The sequence below is a fragment of the Amphibalanus amphitrite genome, unplaced genomic scaffold (genome assembly GCF_019059575.1).
Source record: "Amphibalanus amphitrite isolate SeventyFive unplaced genomic scaffold, NRLGWU_Aamphi_draft 000309F_arrow, whole genome shotgun sequence".
NCBI lineage: Eukaryota > Metazoa > Arthropoda > Thecostraca > Balanomorpha > Balanidae > Amphibalanus > Amphibalanus amphitrite.
Window position 1 is genome coordinate 33,914 of NW_024881804.1, and position 10,692 is coordinate 44,605.

Sequence of the window (10,692 nt, forward strand, 5' to 3'; positions counted from 1 at the left end):
CACAAGATTCGGGTTGAATCAAATGTCAGGTATGCTAAGGTCCAGCTCTCTATCTCCAGCGTGTCCCGAGCTATCGTAAAAAAAAATATAAAAGGCGCGGCGCTCCCCCCCATCATTTGGCCGGCGAGCGTTAGTTAAACCGCGCCTGACAGGGAGGAGGGCTATTTAGAGCCCCTCCCCCTCCCTACACACTATACACAAACATATAAACACTAAAATGTGTGCAAATTTTATATAAAAATGTGTGGAGATCTGATGATTGTTCGGAATGATGAACTCGAGTGAAGCGTGAATTGTCGGCACCGATCACCCCGTCAAAGAGCAAGAAAGTAGCTGCTAAAGAGTTAAATGAGGTCATATCACATGGGCATGAATACACTTACTATCGACTGTTCGAATTATTCAAATGTATTGCTTAAGTCTCGCTCAGCTTCCAAATTCTTCAGAACAGAAAAGACTCGGTTGATTATTGTTGCGAGAACACAGATGAGTTTTGAAATAAGAAAAAAATGGAACGCTTCACACTATATATTATCAAATATCAGCCTCGCAAGACAGCATGAATGATCAAAGAATGATATTACCTGGCGAACTGAGGGCAAACAATTGCATAATTTTAAGCCAGCTGATAATGATTTTCTTCGCGGTGAAAGGTAATCCGTCTATGTGATTGCGTCATACCGCCGCTCGTCAGGTCCGCATGAGCCATGAACAGGGCCAGGTCATTCGTTCGCGCGCCACCAGCGCGAGCGGACGGCGAATGCCGAGCGCATCAGTTTACATAACAACTTTGCACATGTTGAGGCGGAACAAGCAAATCCGCTGCCACAGACGAGGCATCTTTGTCACCACGCACCTTCATGAATGTAGACAATTAACATGAGTGTATGCCTAAACCTTGAACATGAATCTCGAGCCGCAGTCAACGGCGGCAGAGCGCATATTCTGGGCGGGCACGCACACGCGGCGGCTGCCGACTGTGCGCGCGCGTGGGGCGGTGGCACCAGTGGACGGGCGTCTAGCGTGCGCGTGGCGGCATCGGCGCCGGTAGACGGCCGTCTTGGCGCGCGCGCGGCGGCGGCGGCGGCTGTCTTGGCACGCACTCGTCGGCCAGCTGGACGGAGTCAGAGCAGCCAGATTCCCAACCAGAACTGACGGTCTTCCGATGCAGCGTCTTCAGTACGGCCAGAGACAGACTCGTTGTCCAGCGCCTCAGTCTCCTCCGTCTGGCATCACACAGGGGTGGGGCTGGGTTAATACAGGCTGACACGGGGAGTAGTTAGGTTTAATACCGATCTGGCAAGAGAGAGGGTAATGGGTCAAACACTGAGCTGACACAGGAGGAACGGCTGGGTCGAACACCGAGCTGACAAGGGGTGGGGGCTGGGTCAAATACCGATCTGACACGGGGAGGGGTCTGGGTAAGACATCAGGCTGACACAGAAGAGAGGTTAGATCGAACACCGAGCTGGCACGTGGGAGTAGTTAGGTCTAATACCGACCTGACACGATGGAGGGGGCCGGGTCAAACACCGAGCAAACACGGGGAGAGGGCTGGGCGAACACCGAGCTTTCAACGCATAGGCGGTTACTCGACAGGCCGAAAAGGGAATGTCAGAGAGTAAGTCACCACAGGAGCTAATGCAAAAGGTAGCTGATATTAGGAAAGATAATTACTGACAGCACGGACACGGAAAAAGGCCAAGCTAGTAGTACGAGACACTATAAAGTATCACAAATTACCAAGAACACGTCGTTAGCGGTTCATGGTACGGCACATAATTGCCGCACAACTGCTATACGAGGCTCGGGAGACCAATTCCCCGCTGACCCTGCAGATGCACTATCAGCCAAGCCAGTTCAACAGCCATATCAGAGCGACCATGACGTACGGCCCTCCAGCAAAAGAGTGGTTGGTTAGCCTATGTGCTTTTGGTGTAATAACTTTGAATGACAGAGACACTCCTGTAAAATGACTTAATATAAATGAGAAGAGGGTTCGTGGACACACTTCAGCAATGGTTTTCAACAGCCATTAGACGTACTCATCAATGCAGATCGCTTCTTGTGATGTTTGCAACCAACCACTAAATACCTGGAGGGCCGTACATAGCTTCCATCGGCACCCCCCCCCCCACACCTAGTACCCACCTGTTCAGTATAATCAGCTGAGATGTAGATCAGTGGCCGCCCTGCCCGCAGGTGCGCATCTCTGGAGCCGCGGCCGCCGTCAGCTGTTGTGGTGTCCCCAAAGCTGCCGCCGTAGCCAAAACAAGGCTCTTGTGGGCCTCGTAGCCGGCGACCAAGATCGCCACCATGTCGTCGCGTTCGACATCGTGGGCCGCGCCGACGATGTTTCCCCGCGCACGGAGCCGGGGGCCGTAAAAGCACGGACACTCCAGCAACACGTGCGCCTAATTGTCTGCTGCTTCGCCGCAGACCAGGCAGCGGCCTGTTGGACATTCGGTGTCACTGCTGACTGCACTGGGCGCACTCGGACGTTGGCCTTCTTTCAATCCGGTGGAGATGCTGCCCCGATCATCCCCAGTGGCCCGACCAGCGCTGATAAGTGTAACAGCCTTCTCCCTGGTAGCAGCTCGGACCGGAGCGGGGGCGCCGTGAGCTCCGCGCGCGCACTGGAGCAGAAGCGGCCCGCCGGGACCCATATGTCCCAGTCGTCTCCATCTGGTAGCGGCTTGGACCGGGGCGGGGGCGCGGTGAGCTCCGCGCGCGCACTGGAGCAGAAGCGGCCCGCCGGAACCCGTATAACCCAGTCGTCTCCATCTGGTAAGCGGAGCAGGGAGCCACCGCCGCCAAACCATCCTCCGCCGGCCCGTCCGAACAGATCCAGACGGCCTCATCCAGCAGCTCCCGGATGCATTCCTCCGCGCAGCACGGCCACTACAGATGCTGCGAGGCTGGCCCGCGGGCCCACTGCCGTCTGGACGCGCGCGCGCAACGGCGGCGCCAGCGAGCTGCTGTGTAGGCACTCGCCCGTCGGCCAGCTGGACGGAGTCAGAGGTCTTCCGACGCAGCGTCTTCAGCACGGCAAGAGACAGGCTCGTCCAGCGCCTCACTCTCCTCCGTCTGGCATCACACAGGGGTGGAGCTGGGTTAATACAGGCTGACACGGGGAGTAGTTAGGTTTAATACCGATCTGACAAGAGACAGGGTACTGGTTCAAACACTGAGCTGACACAGGATGAACGGCTGGGTCGAACACCGAGCTGACAAGGGGTGGGGGCTGGGTCAAATACCGACCTGACACGGGGATTGGACTGGGTCAAATTTTAGACGTTTCTGTCACTGGCGGTGGACCTGCGCGTCGCCCTCCCCGTCGGCGCCCACCTTCGGGACCACGGCCGTAGCCAGCTCGGCCAGCTCCAGATCACCCTTGACATTCTATAGCTTAATCTGAACACCAGAACACACAGGTCAGGTCAATTATCAGTATTTTGAGTAAATCAATAACATTTTACCAGTTTCCCATGCCTTTACTTTGAAGTTTGATGCACTATAAGAAGCGGCGGTTGCTGTGCACAAACGTTTTCCCTGTAACTACCCCCCCCCCCACACACACACACAGGCCTGTACCTTCCTGCCGTCCTCTCTTCAGTTCTTGTGTGCGGGTTCCCTCGTCCGTAGCAAGCAAGCCCCCCAGACCCGACACACCTGTATCCGATGGGCGTCCGAGCGCGAGACTGTTGGTGATGGCGACGGCGTCGCCTGTATGAGCGCGCGCGAACAGTTTTTCTCTGGAATCCCTTGTGCACTGAAGGTTCATTTTTCTGGAGGTCGCATCCTGCAACGAGGAAAAAAATGTTAAAGAATAGCAAAATCCTAAGGGATGATGCATTACTTACCTATATGGCGGGCATCACCATACAGTTATGAAAATGCCATCAACATTTGACTCCCAAAAATGGAAATATGGCTTATGTGGCCTGCATCACTATGTTGTCATGAAAATGCCATCAAAATTCAAACATGACCATTGACCTTGAGTCTGAGTAGGTATCTTTGTACCGGGCATGAGCTGAGTTTCTGCTTAGCCTGAATACTCTGAAACTGGGCTTCAGCCTCTTGGGCTCGGATGGGCTCTTTGACAAAAGCTTATCACATGAGCAAGTCTCTGACTGAACCGGTCAGCGGTCTCTTCAACTCAATGTGCTATAAATTGAAAATTTTGATGGAAAACAACATGCAGTTCCATTGATATTTCACTTTTTGGGTCATTAACCTTTCTGTTCTCACAAACCGGAGCTGAGTTTTACATAGGCGTGGGGACAGGGGGAAAGGGGGCGACCGGAGGGCCATGCCCCCCCCCCACTTTCGGAGGTGGGGGGCAGCAATGTTAACTCCCCCATTTTTTGATGAACTTTTGCGCCTGTATATACCACTCGGCACCCTGAACAGTGAACACCAAAACTTGACGATTCTTCAGGTTCGGCTTCCCTTCGAAATTCGATGAAGATTTCCTTTTTGTATCTACAGCGTTAAAGTTAACGAGCGCAAATTTCCTTCACTCAATGTAGGAAACCATATCAGAAGCAACAAAAGAGGGCAGTATTACGTTGAATACGAGGCGAGGCGTATGATAGCAGTGAAAGAAAAGATTAGACAACAGTGGCCAGAGGACCGAAAAACCCATGCTTTGCTGCAAATAAAATAAAAATAAATCTGCTTTGCTGAGCCGAACGCATTGAAAATTGCAGATGCTTTCATCACACTGTCATCATCATGTCTCCATCAAAAGTTACTGTCAAAAACTTATGGTGGGCATTGGTGAGATTTCTGGTGACCTCTAGGCTCTACAGTCTACAGGCTTCTGCACACACTGCTAGGGGCCATGCTGGTCACTGAGGAGCCACGCTTGTCAGTGCCCTTACGCCGGTCTCTAAGAGCTCCAAGTGGTCGATCTCTGAGGATCCCACGCAGTCTTTGGAGGCTTCACGTCGGCCCCCTGGTTCTTAGGTCATTAAGGACTAAGCTGGTCGATTTTAAGCCTCAGCAGTCAGTATAGGTCTAAGAGCCTCAGGTCGCCCTAACGGAGCCAATATCGATCTCTTAGGGGCCCTTTGCTGGTTGAGAGCTGATGCCCTAAGCTTTAAGAGGTCCCAACTCGAGTTATGACACCTGCTCTGGCCCCTGATGGCTCCATGTCGTCCTCAGAGACCTCACTCCGACCTCTGAGGTCTCATGCTGGCCTTTGAAGGCCCCATACGAACAGATGAACCCACGCTGGCCCAGGGGCGGATCCAGAAAATCTCCAAGGGAGGGGCCATTAGAAACCAGGAGGCCCCCATAATCCCACCTGTTGGAGGCCCATCTTCCCACTTGTTGGCCCCCCCCAAAAAAAACTGCGTCTATTGAGCTTATCTAGCTGTTCAGGCAACATCTCAACATGAATAGCCACTTTATTTTCAGGAGGCCCCCTTTTCAGCTTTTTAACTTTTTATTTTATTTTTGAAAAAAAATCGGCCAAGGGGGGGGGGGGCCATGGCCCCCATGGCCCCCCCCCCTTGTATCCGCGCCTGCGCTGGCCTCAGGGCCCTACGAACGATGGCCTTAAGAGGCCCCTGCTGACCTCATGGAACCCAGGGAACATCTAGAAGCCTATACCGGCCTTTGAAGGCCTCGTGCCGGCCTCTAAGGGTCTTCTCCGAGAGCCCAGTTCTGCATAAGGGCTTAAAACGGCTGGCGAGGTCCTCGAGATGGCCTCTGATGGTTTCTGAGGGCTTAGCCGTCGGAGGACCGAGGAGAGCAATTAGATGCATCGAGAGTATTCCGATAGGGTTTTGGTAGAAGGGATGCAACTACCTGACATAATGACATAAATGACCGTGAATTGATCGACCTAGCGGCTGCGGAGATCTCTAAAAATAAGCCTCCAGGCTCTAAACAAGCCTAAAAATACATCACTTGAGCGGATCAACATTGACACCCATGACTTTCCACGTGGCACGGCAAGGGCCGGGCCGGAAGTTGCGGGGTCATAAAAATAGGTGGAGCGGTGTGTTCGAGACTTGCGGGTGCCAGCGAGGGCCGGGCAGCGAAGCAGCACAAGCTCCAGGACATAAAACTCTTCTCGGCACACGGCGCAGAGCGCAGCGGGGCACCGCTTGTCCAGGCACTGTTGGCCTGCCGCGGAGGGGAGACGGCCGATTTGGTGTACGTACTGGAGCGAGCGGCCCCAGTGGCCTGCCCTCATGTGGTGCACCGAAACGGCGTCCCCCCGGTCCTCTCAGAGGATGGGGACTGGTGCGTGCTCCCGAAGAGTGGCTTGAATAGTGACTCGGACCAGTTGCTGCACCATTGACGCGAGGCCTCCCGGCGTCCCAGAAGACCCTGCTAGGAGCCGCCATCTGGACCGAACTAGCGGCCCTGGCCGGTCCGTCCCGCCGGATCCACCTGCAGTGGGTGCCGTCCCATTGCGGCGTCGACGGTAACGAGCGCGCCGACCAGATCGCCCAGAAGGCGGCCGCGCTCCCCCAGGCGGCGGTCCCGGTGGACGTTGCTACCGCCCACCGTGCGGCCGTCAGAATGGCCCGCGACCGCACCACCGCCGTCTGGCCGGAGGGCTGGTACCGGACCCTGATGGGGAACCGGCTGCCGCTACCGGTCGCGACGGGGGACAGATCGTCGGCCGTCGACGTCCATCAACTTCGCGCGGGCCACTGGTCGGGCTCCCGCCAATACCTCCACCGGATTGGACGGAACTCTTCCGAAGATTGCCGCCAGTGCCCTGACTGTGCCCTGACTGTGCGGCGGGCCGGTGCACCGTGTGCCGGGAGGAGGCCGACACGCCCCGGCACCTCTTCTTCCGGTGCCCGGCCCTCATGGGCTAGCGTCTCCGGAGGTACGGGACGATTTTCCCGAGCCCGGAAGACGTCCGCGACGACGGAGAGGTGGCGGCCCTGGCGGCCGCCGTGAGGGACCTCCAGAGCCGCACGGCTACACCGCGGTAACGCGGCTGGAGGGAACAACAACAACAACAACAACAACAAGGCCGCACAATGAACCGCCCGGGTAGCGAGCGGGCGTCCGAGGGCGGGGCGACCGCTTGTTTCGCCACGTCGTTCGTGCTCTCATTCCCCTCGATCCTGCAGTGGGCAGGAGCCTGGAACCCACTGCAGGATTACTTCACGACGCTCGGCCATGTTTAACAAGGTCTTCCATGCCTATCTCCGCGCCGAGGGTGGAGGCCTCACCTGGGCGGAAGCTCCCCCCCCTGAATAGACTCAGGGCGGCTCGCAAGTCGAAGCACACGACGACCGAGGCGGGGGACGTCCCATCCCAAACCCTCTCCAGAGCCGCCCGCAGGTGAATCTGCTGCTAGACTGACAAGCGTGGCGAAAAATTCGCTGACCGCCATTCGCCGAAAAAATTCTGCGGCCGCCCTGCTCCGAAAACTTAGCGGCCGCCATGCGCTGAATTCGACGCATGCGAAGTTACGCCGGAGCTGAAATTTTCGGCGCAATCCCCGCCACCACGCCGGACATATTCGGCATCACGTGTATTTTTTCCAGTCTGGCAACAGGAACGGAAAAATTATGGTCATTTGATGTTTTAACTGGATGAATTGTTTTGAAATGTCCAAGGAAGTGGCCCTTGAAAGCCGCTCTTCTGTAAAACTAACTGGCGCAGTTCAGAAGCTACTTGACAGTTGCCACAGCCAAGTTGATTTCAATTTTCAAACTCATGGAAGACTTTAAAAATCCCAAATTTCATTCCACAGGTTCCACTTCATTTTAATTTTCAAATTTGCGGAATTTTAGCTCAAAATTAGGTAGGTAGATGTGGTAGGTATAGATTAATATTTGTGGTTCTCATTGCAATGTCAACCTGCAGATTTTACAGCATTAAGTGTTTCTGCTTTTTATGACACAGATGCTGGGTGAAGATGAGTAAATTCACAAAAGAGAGGAAACACTTTGACCAGAGCATGGCCATGGACATTCACCTAAGTTACAAGCTTGCATTTCATACAAGGCTATTGTGCCTTTTCAGTAACAGCAGCAGGTCAGCAAACTCATCCACCAACTGTGCCCCTGCAACTGGGGGAAGCAGGGAAATGAAGTGTGACTAATGGTTGGTGACAAAGCCTATCTATTCATCTGAGTCTGTCTCAGCTGAGTCTTCATGGGTGGAAGCACTAATAGTTATGCAATGTCTGTAATAGTTATGAGGTAAAACAGTAGCTGCAATGTTGGATTATATACATAAAACATACCTATGAGGCAGAATAAAAGAAATCTGCCAAGTTAAATGCAAATAATTTTATAAAAAGGTAAATATCATCAACCATGGTGATCAACCATGTCTCTGAATATAGAGAATTGACAAAAGTCAAAGCAAGGTTGTCAAACAGCACAGCTGCCACATACCAAAAATACTCTATTAATTCAGATTTAAAAATGGATACACCCATAAATGATCACATTGATACATGCTTATGCAATCTCCAAATTAACATTTCCATACAATGTCCAGCAAAAATCCGCAGCATAGTAGGTACCTATCAAAATTAGGTGCCGGGGACTCCAAAATCCTTAAAACTATCAATTGACACCTCAGGCAGAATTTGAGGATTTTATAATTTATAAAACAATGTATGATTTTTCCCCTTTATCATAAAGAGCACAGGCCAGCCAATGACCATGCGCAACAACACAATTGGACAGTGATGAAATTTAACTATGTATGCCTCTGGGAAAAAAATCACATTTTCATTGCTCTAATCTACTCTGGATATTACCTTCAAAAAATTGAGCCAAGATGGTCTAGACCCTACCAACCAGGACTTCGGAAATGGCATTCGGAATTATGTCTAGTGTAGGTACTACACATGGCTACAGTTTATTATTTCTTGACAATAAAATGGCTAATAACATTTTCTTTTGTAGGTAATCAGATAGATCAGCACCACTGATAGGCAATATAACATCTATATATAAAAGTAAAGGAACACTCAGTAGCTGGCAACGCTGCAGACCTGTGCCGTCTGCAGTGTTTAACTTTGTGACTCTGCCTAAGAGGTTGGTAAATTGATTGATTTTCCCCAAATATTCCAAACTGACTTTGGAGCATAAGCAAGATAATGCTGTTCTTGCAACAAAACTAGATTTTAAGGATTCATAACTGTGACTGTGACTGTCTTGAGCAGGCTCAGCTCAACAGCCCCTATTAGTGTACAAATATAGAACAGCATGTCAATATATTGACAGTGGTAGTCTATTTATCATTAGGAAAAGGTCATCTCATTCAAGCACAGGAAAATCAAGCTTGACAAACATGGCATGCCTAAGTCTAATGCTGTGGCCATGCTCAGGGCTTAGAAAAGTGGGGCAACAATACAAAATACAAAAAGACATAGAAGTATGCCATACAGCCGAATGCTTACCTTTCTATTTCCACCCATCGTTATCCACTCGCCTAGAGCACAATCCAAACGCCAACCAAACGCGACACGACTCTTCCAACACAGAAAAACGGACATGGAAATTGCCGCGAGAACTTTCTCGGCGCCGCCGATGTTGCTTACCAACGGCTTCAAGCCTTGCAACAGCTGACGATTAGTGAGAACTGACTTCTTTTCATGGACGACCAATCAGAACCGGTCTTACAAAAATGCCAACCAATCAAAATGTCGCTCTAAAAGGGCGATGCTATCGCCACGTGGTGGTGAAAAAACACACTAATCTAGGATAGCATTTTACATAGGAGTATTCTCAAGGACGAACGGGCGCGTCCATGCATTTCGGATGATTGGTATATCGCTTCATCGTCCATGATAATGCCCGAAACTGCTATTAGGAATTCATGGACAGCGAGACGTCCATGCAATCCCAGCCGTCCACGTTAATACCCTAAAAATGTCCATGGGTTTACAACATTTCAAGCACCTTAACCCTCGCCAGACCTATTGGTTTTCTACATACGCGCCGGCCAAAGGGGGGGGGGGCGGGTACGACCCCCCCCCCACGCCGTTTCGCGCCTGGTGGAGCTAGCGCATCGCGGAAAAAACGAGCGTGTGCGCCGTTACGAGACGCTGAGATTGGCACCTGATTTTAAGGTCCTAGGTCAACCGGTGACCTCTGAGGTCAGGTCAAGTGCCCCAAGGTACGGTTCAGTTTTTGGTGAATAACTTTGCAAAAAAAACGGCCGCAGAGCCGCGAATTTGGCAGCATCGTGTTCGCCTCGCTCAGGCGCGTCGAATGATATACTTTTTGTTCGGGCCAGGTCAACTTAGGGTGTTGACCTCAGGTCAAGGTCAGGTCAGCACCCCCAGGTCACGAAGTTAGTCAAAAGATGTCATGTCGCATATCATTCGATTCGGCAGGTTTTCCTGAGTCCACTAGTCGCTTTCTCGACTCGCTAGCTCAATTTGATCGGGAGATATTGACGAAAAACTAATATGACCTTGATGACGTCATAAATGACGTCACACAAGGTCAACATCGCAAAAGTGACGCATCTAACCTTGCAAGGAGTGCATCAAATCACGATTCTGTGTGCTTGAGATAGTTGGAGATCGTTCCCGGCGCCAGAATAGCAGTTTTCATTTTTCCCCATTGACTTATAATGGTGAGGTCACGATATTGACCTGACCTCATATGACCTTTAGGAAAAACCCGAGATAAACAAGTTGTGAGACTCATAATCGATACTAGATCCTGCAAGTTTCATTTC

The 10,692-nt window shown here is 51.8% G+C and overlaps 1 long non-coding RNA gene across 1 annotated transcript; it reads right to left on the minus strand.

The window, feature by feature from the left end:
* Positions 1-725: 725 nt before the first annotated feature.
* Positions 726-9,834, minus strand: LOC122388130. The gene is made up of 4 exons (XR_006257737.1): positions 9,404-9,834; positions 3,673-3,802; positions 2,152-3,087; positions 726-1,226 (listed from the first exon to the last, which is right to left on the minus strand). It is a non-coding gene; the product is annotated as an uncharacterized LOC122388130 (long non-coding RNA).
* Positions 9,835-10,692: the final 858 nt, after the last annotated feature.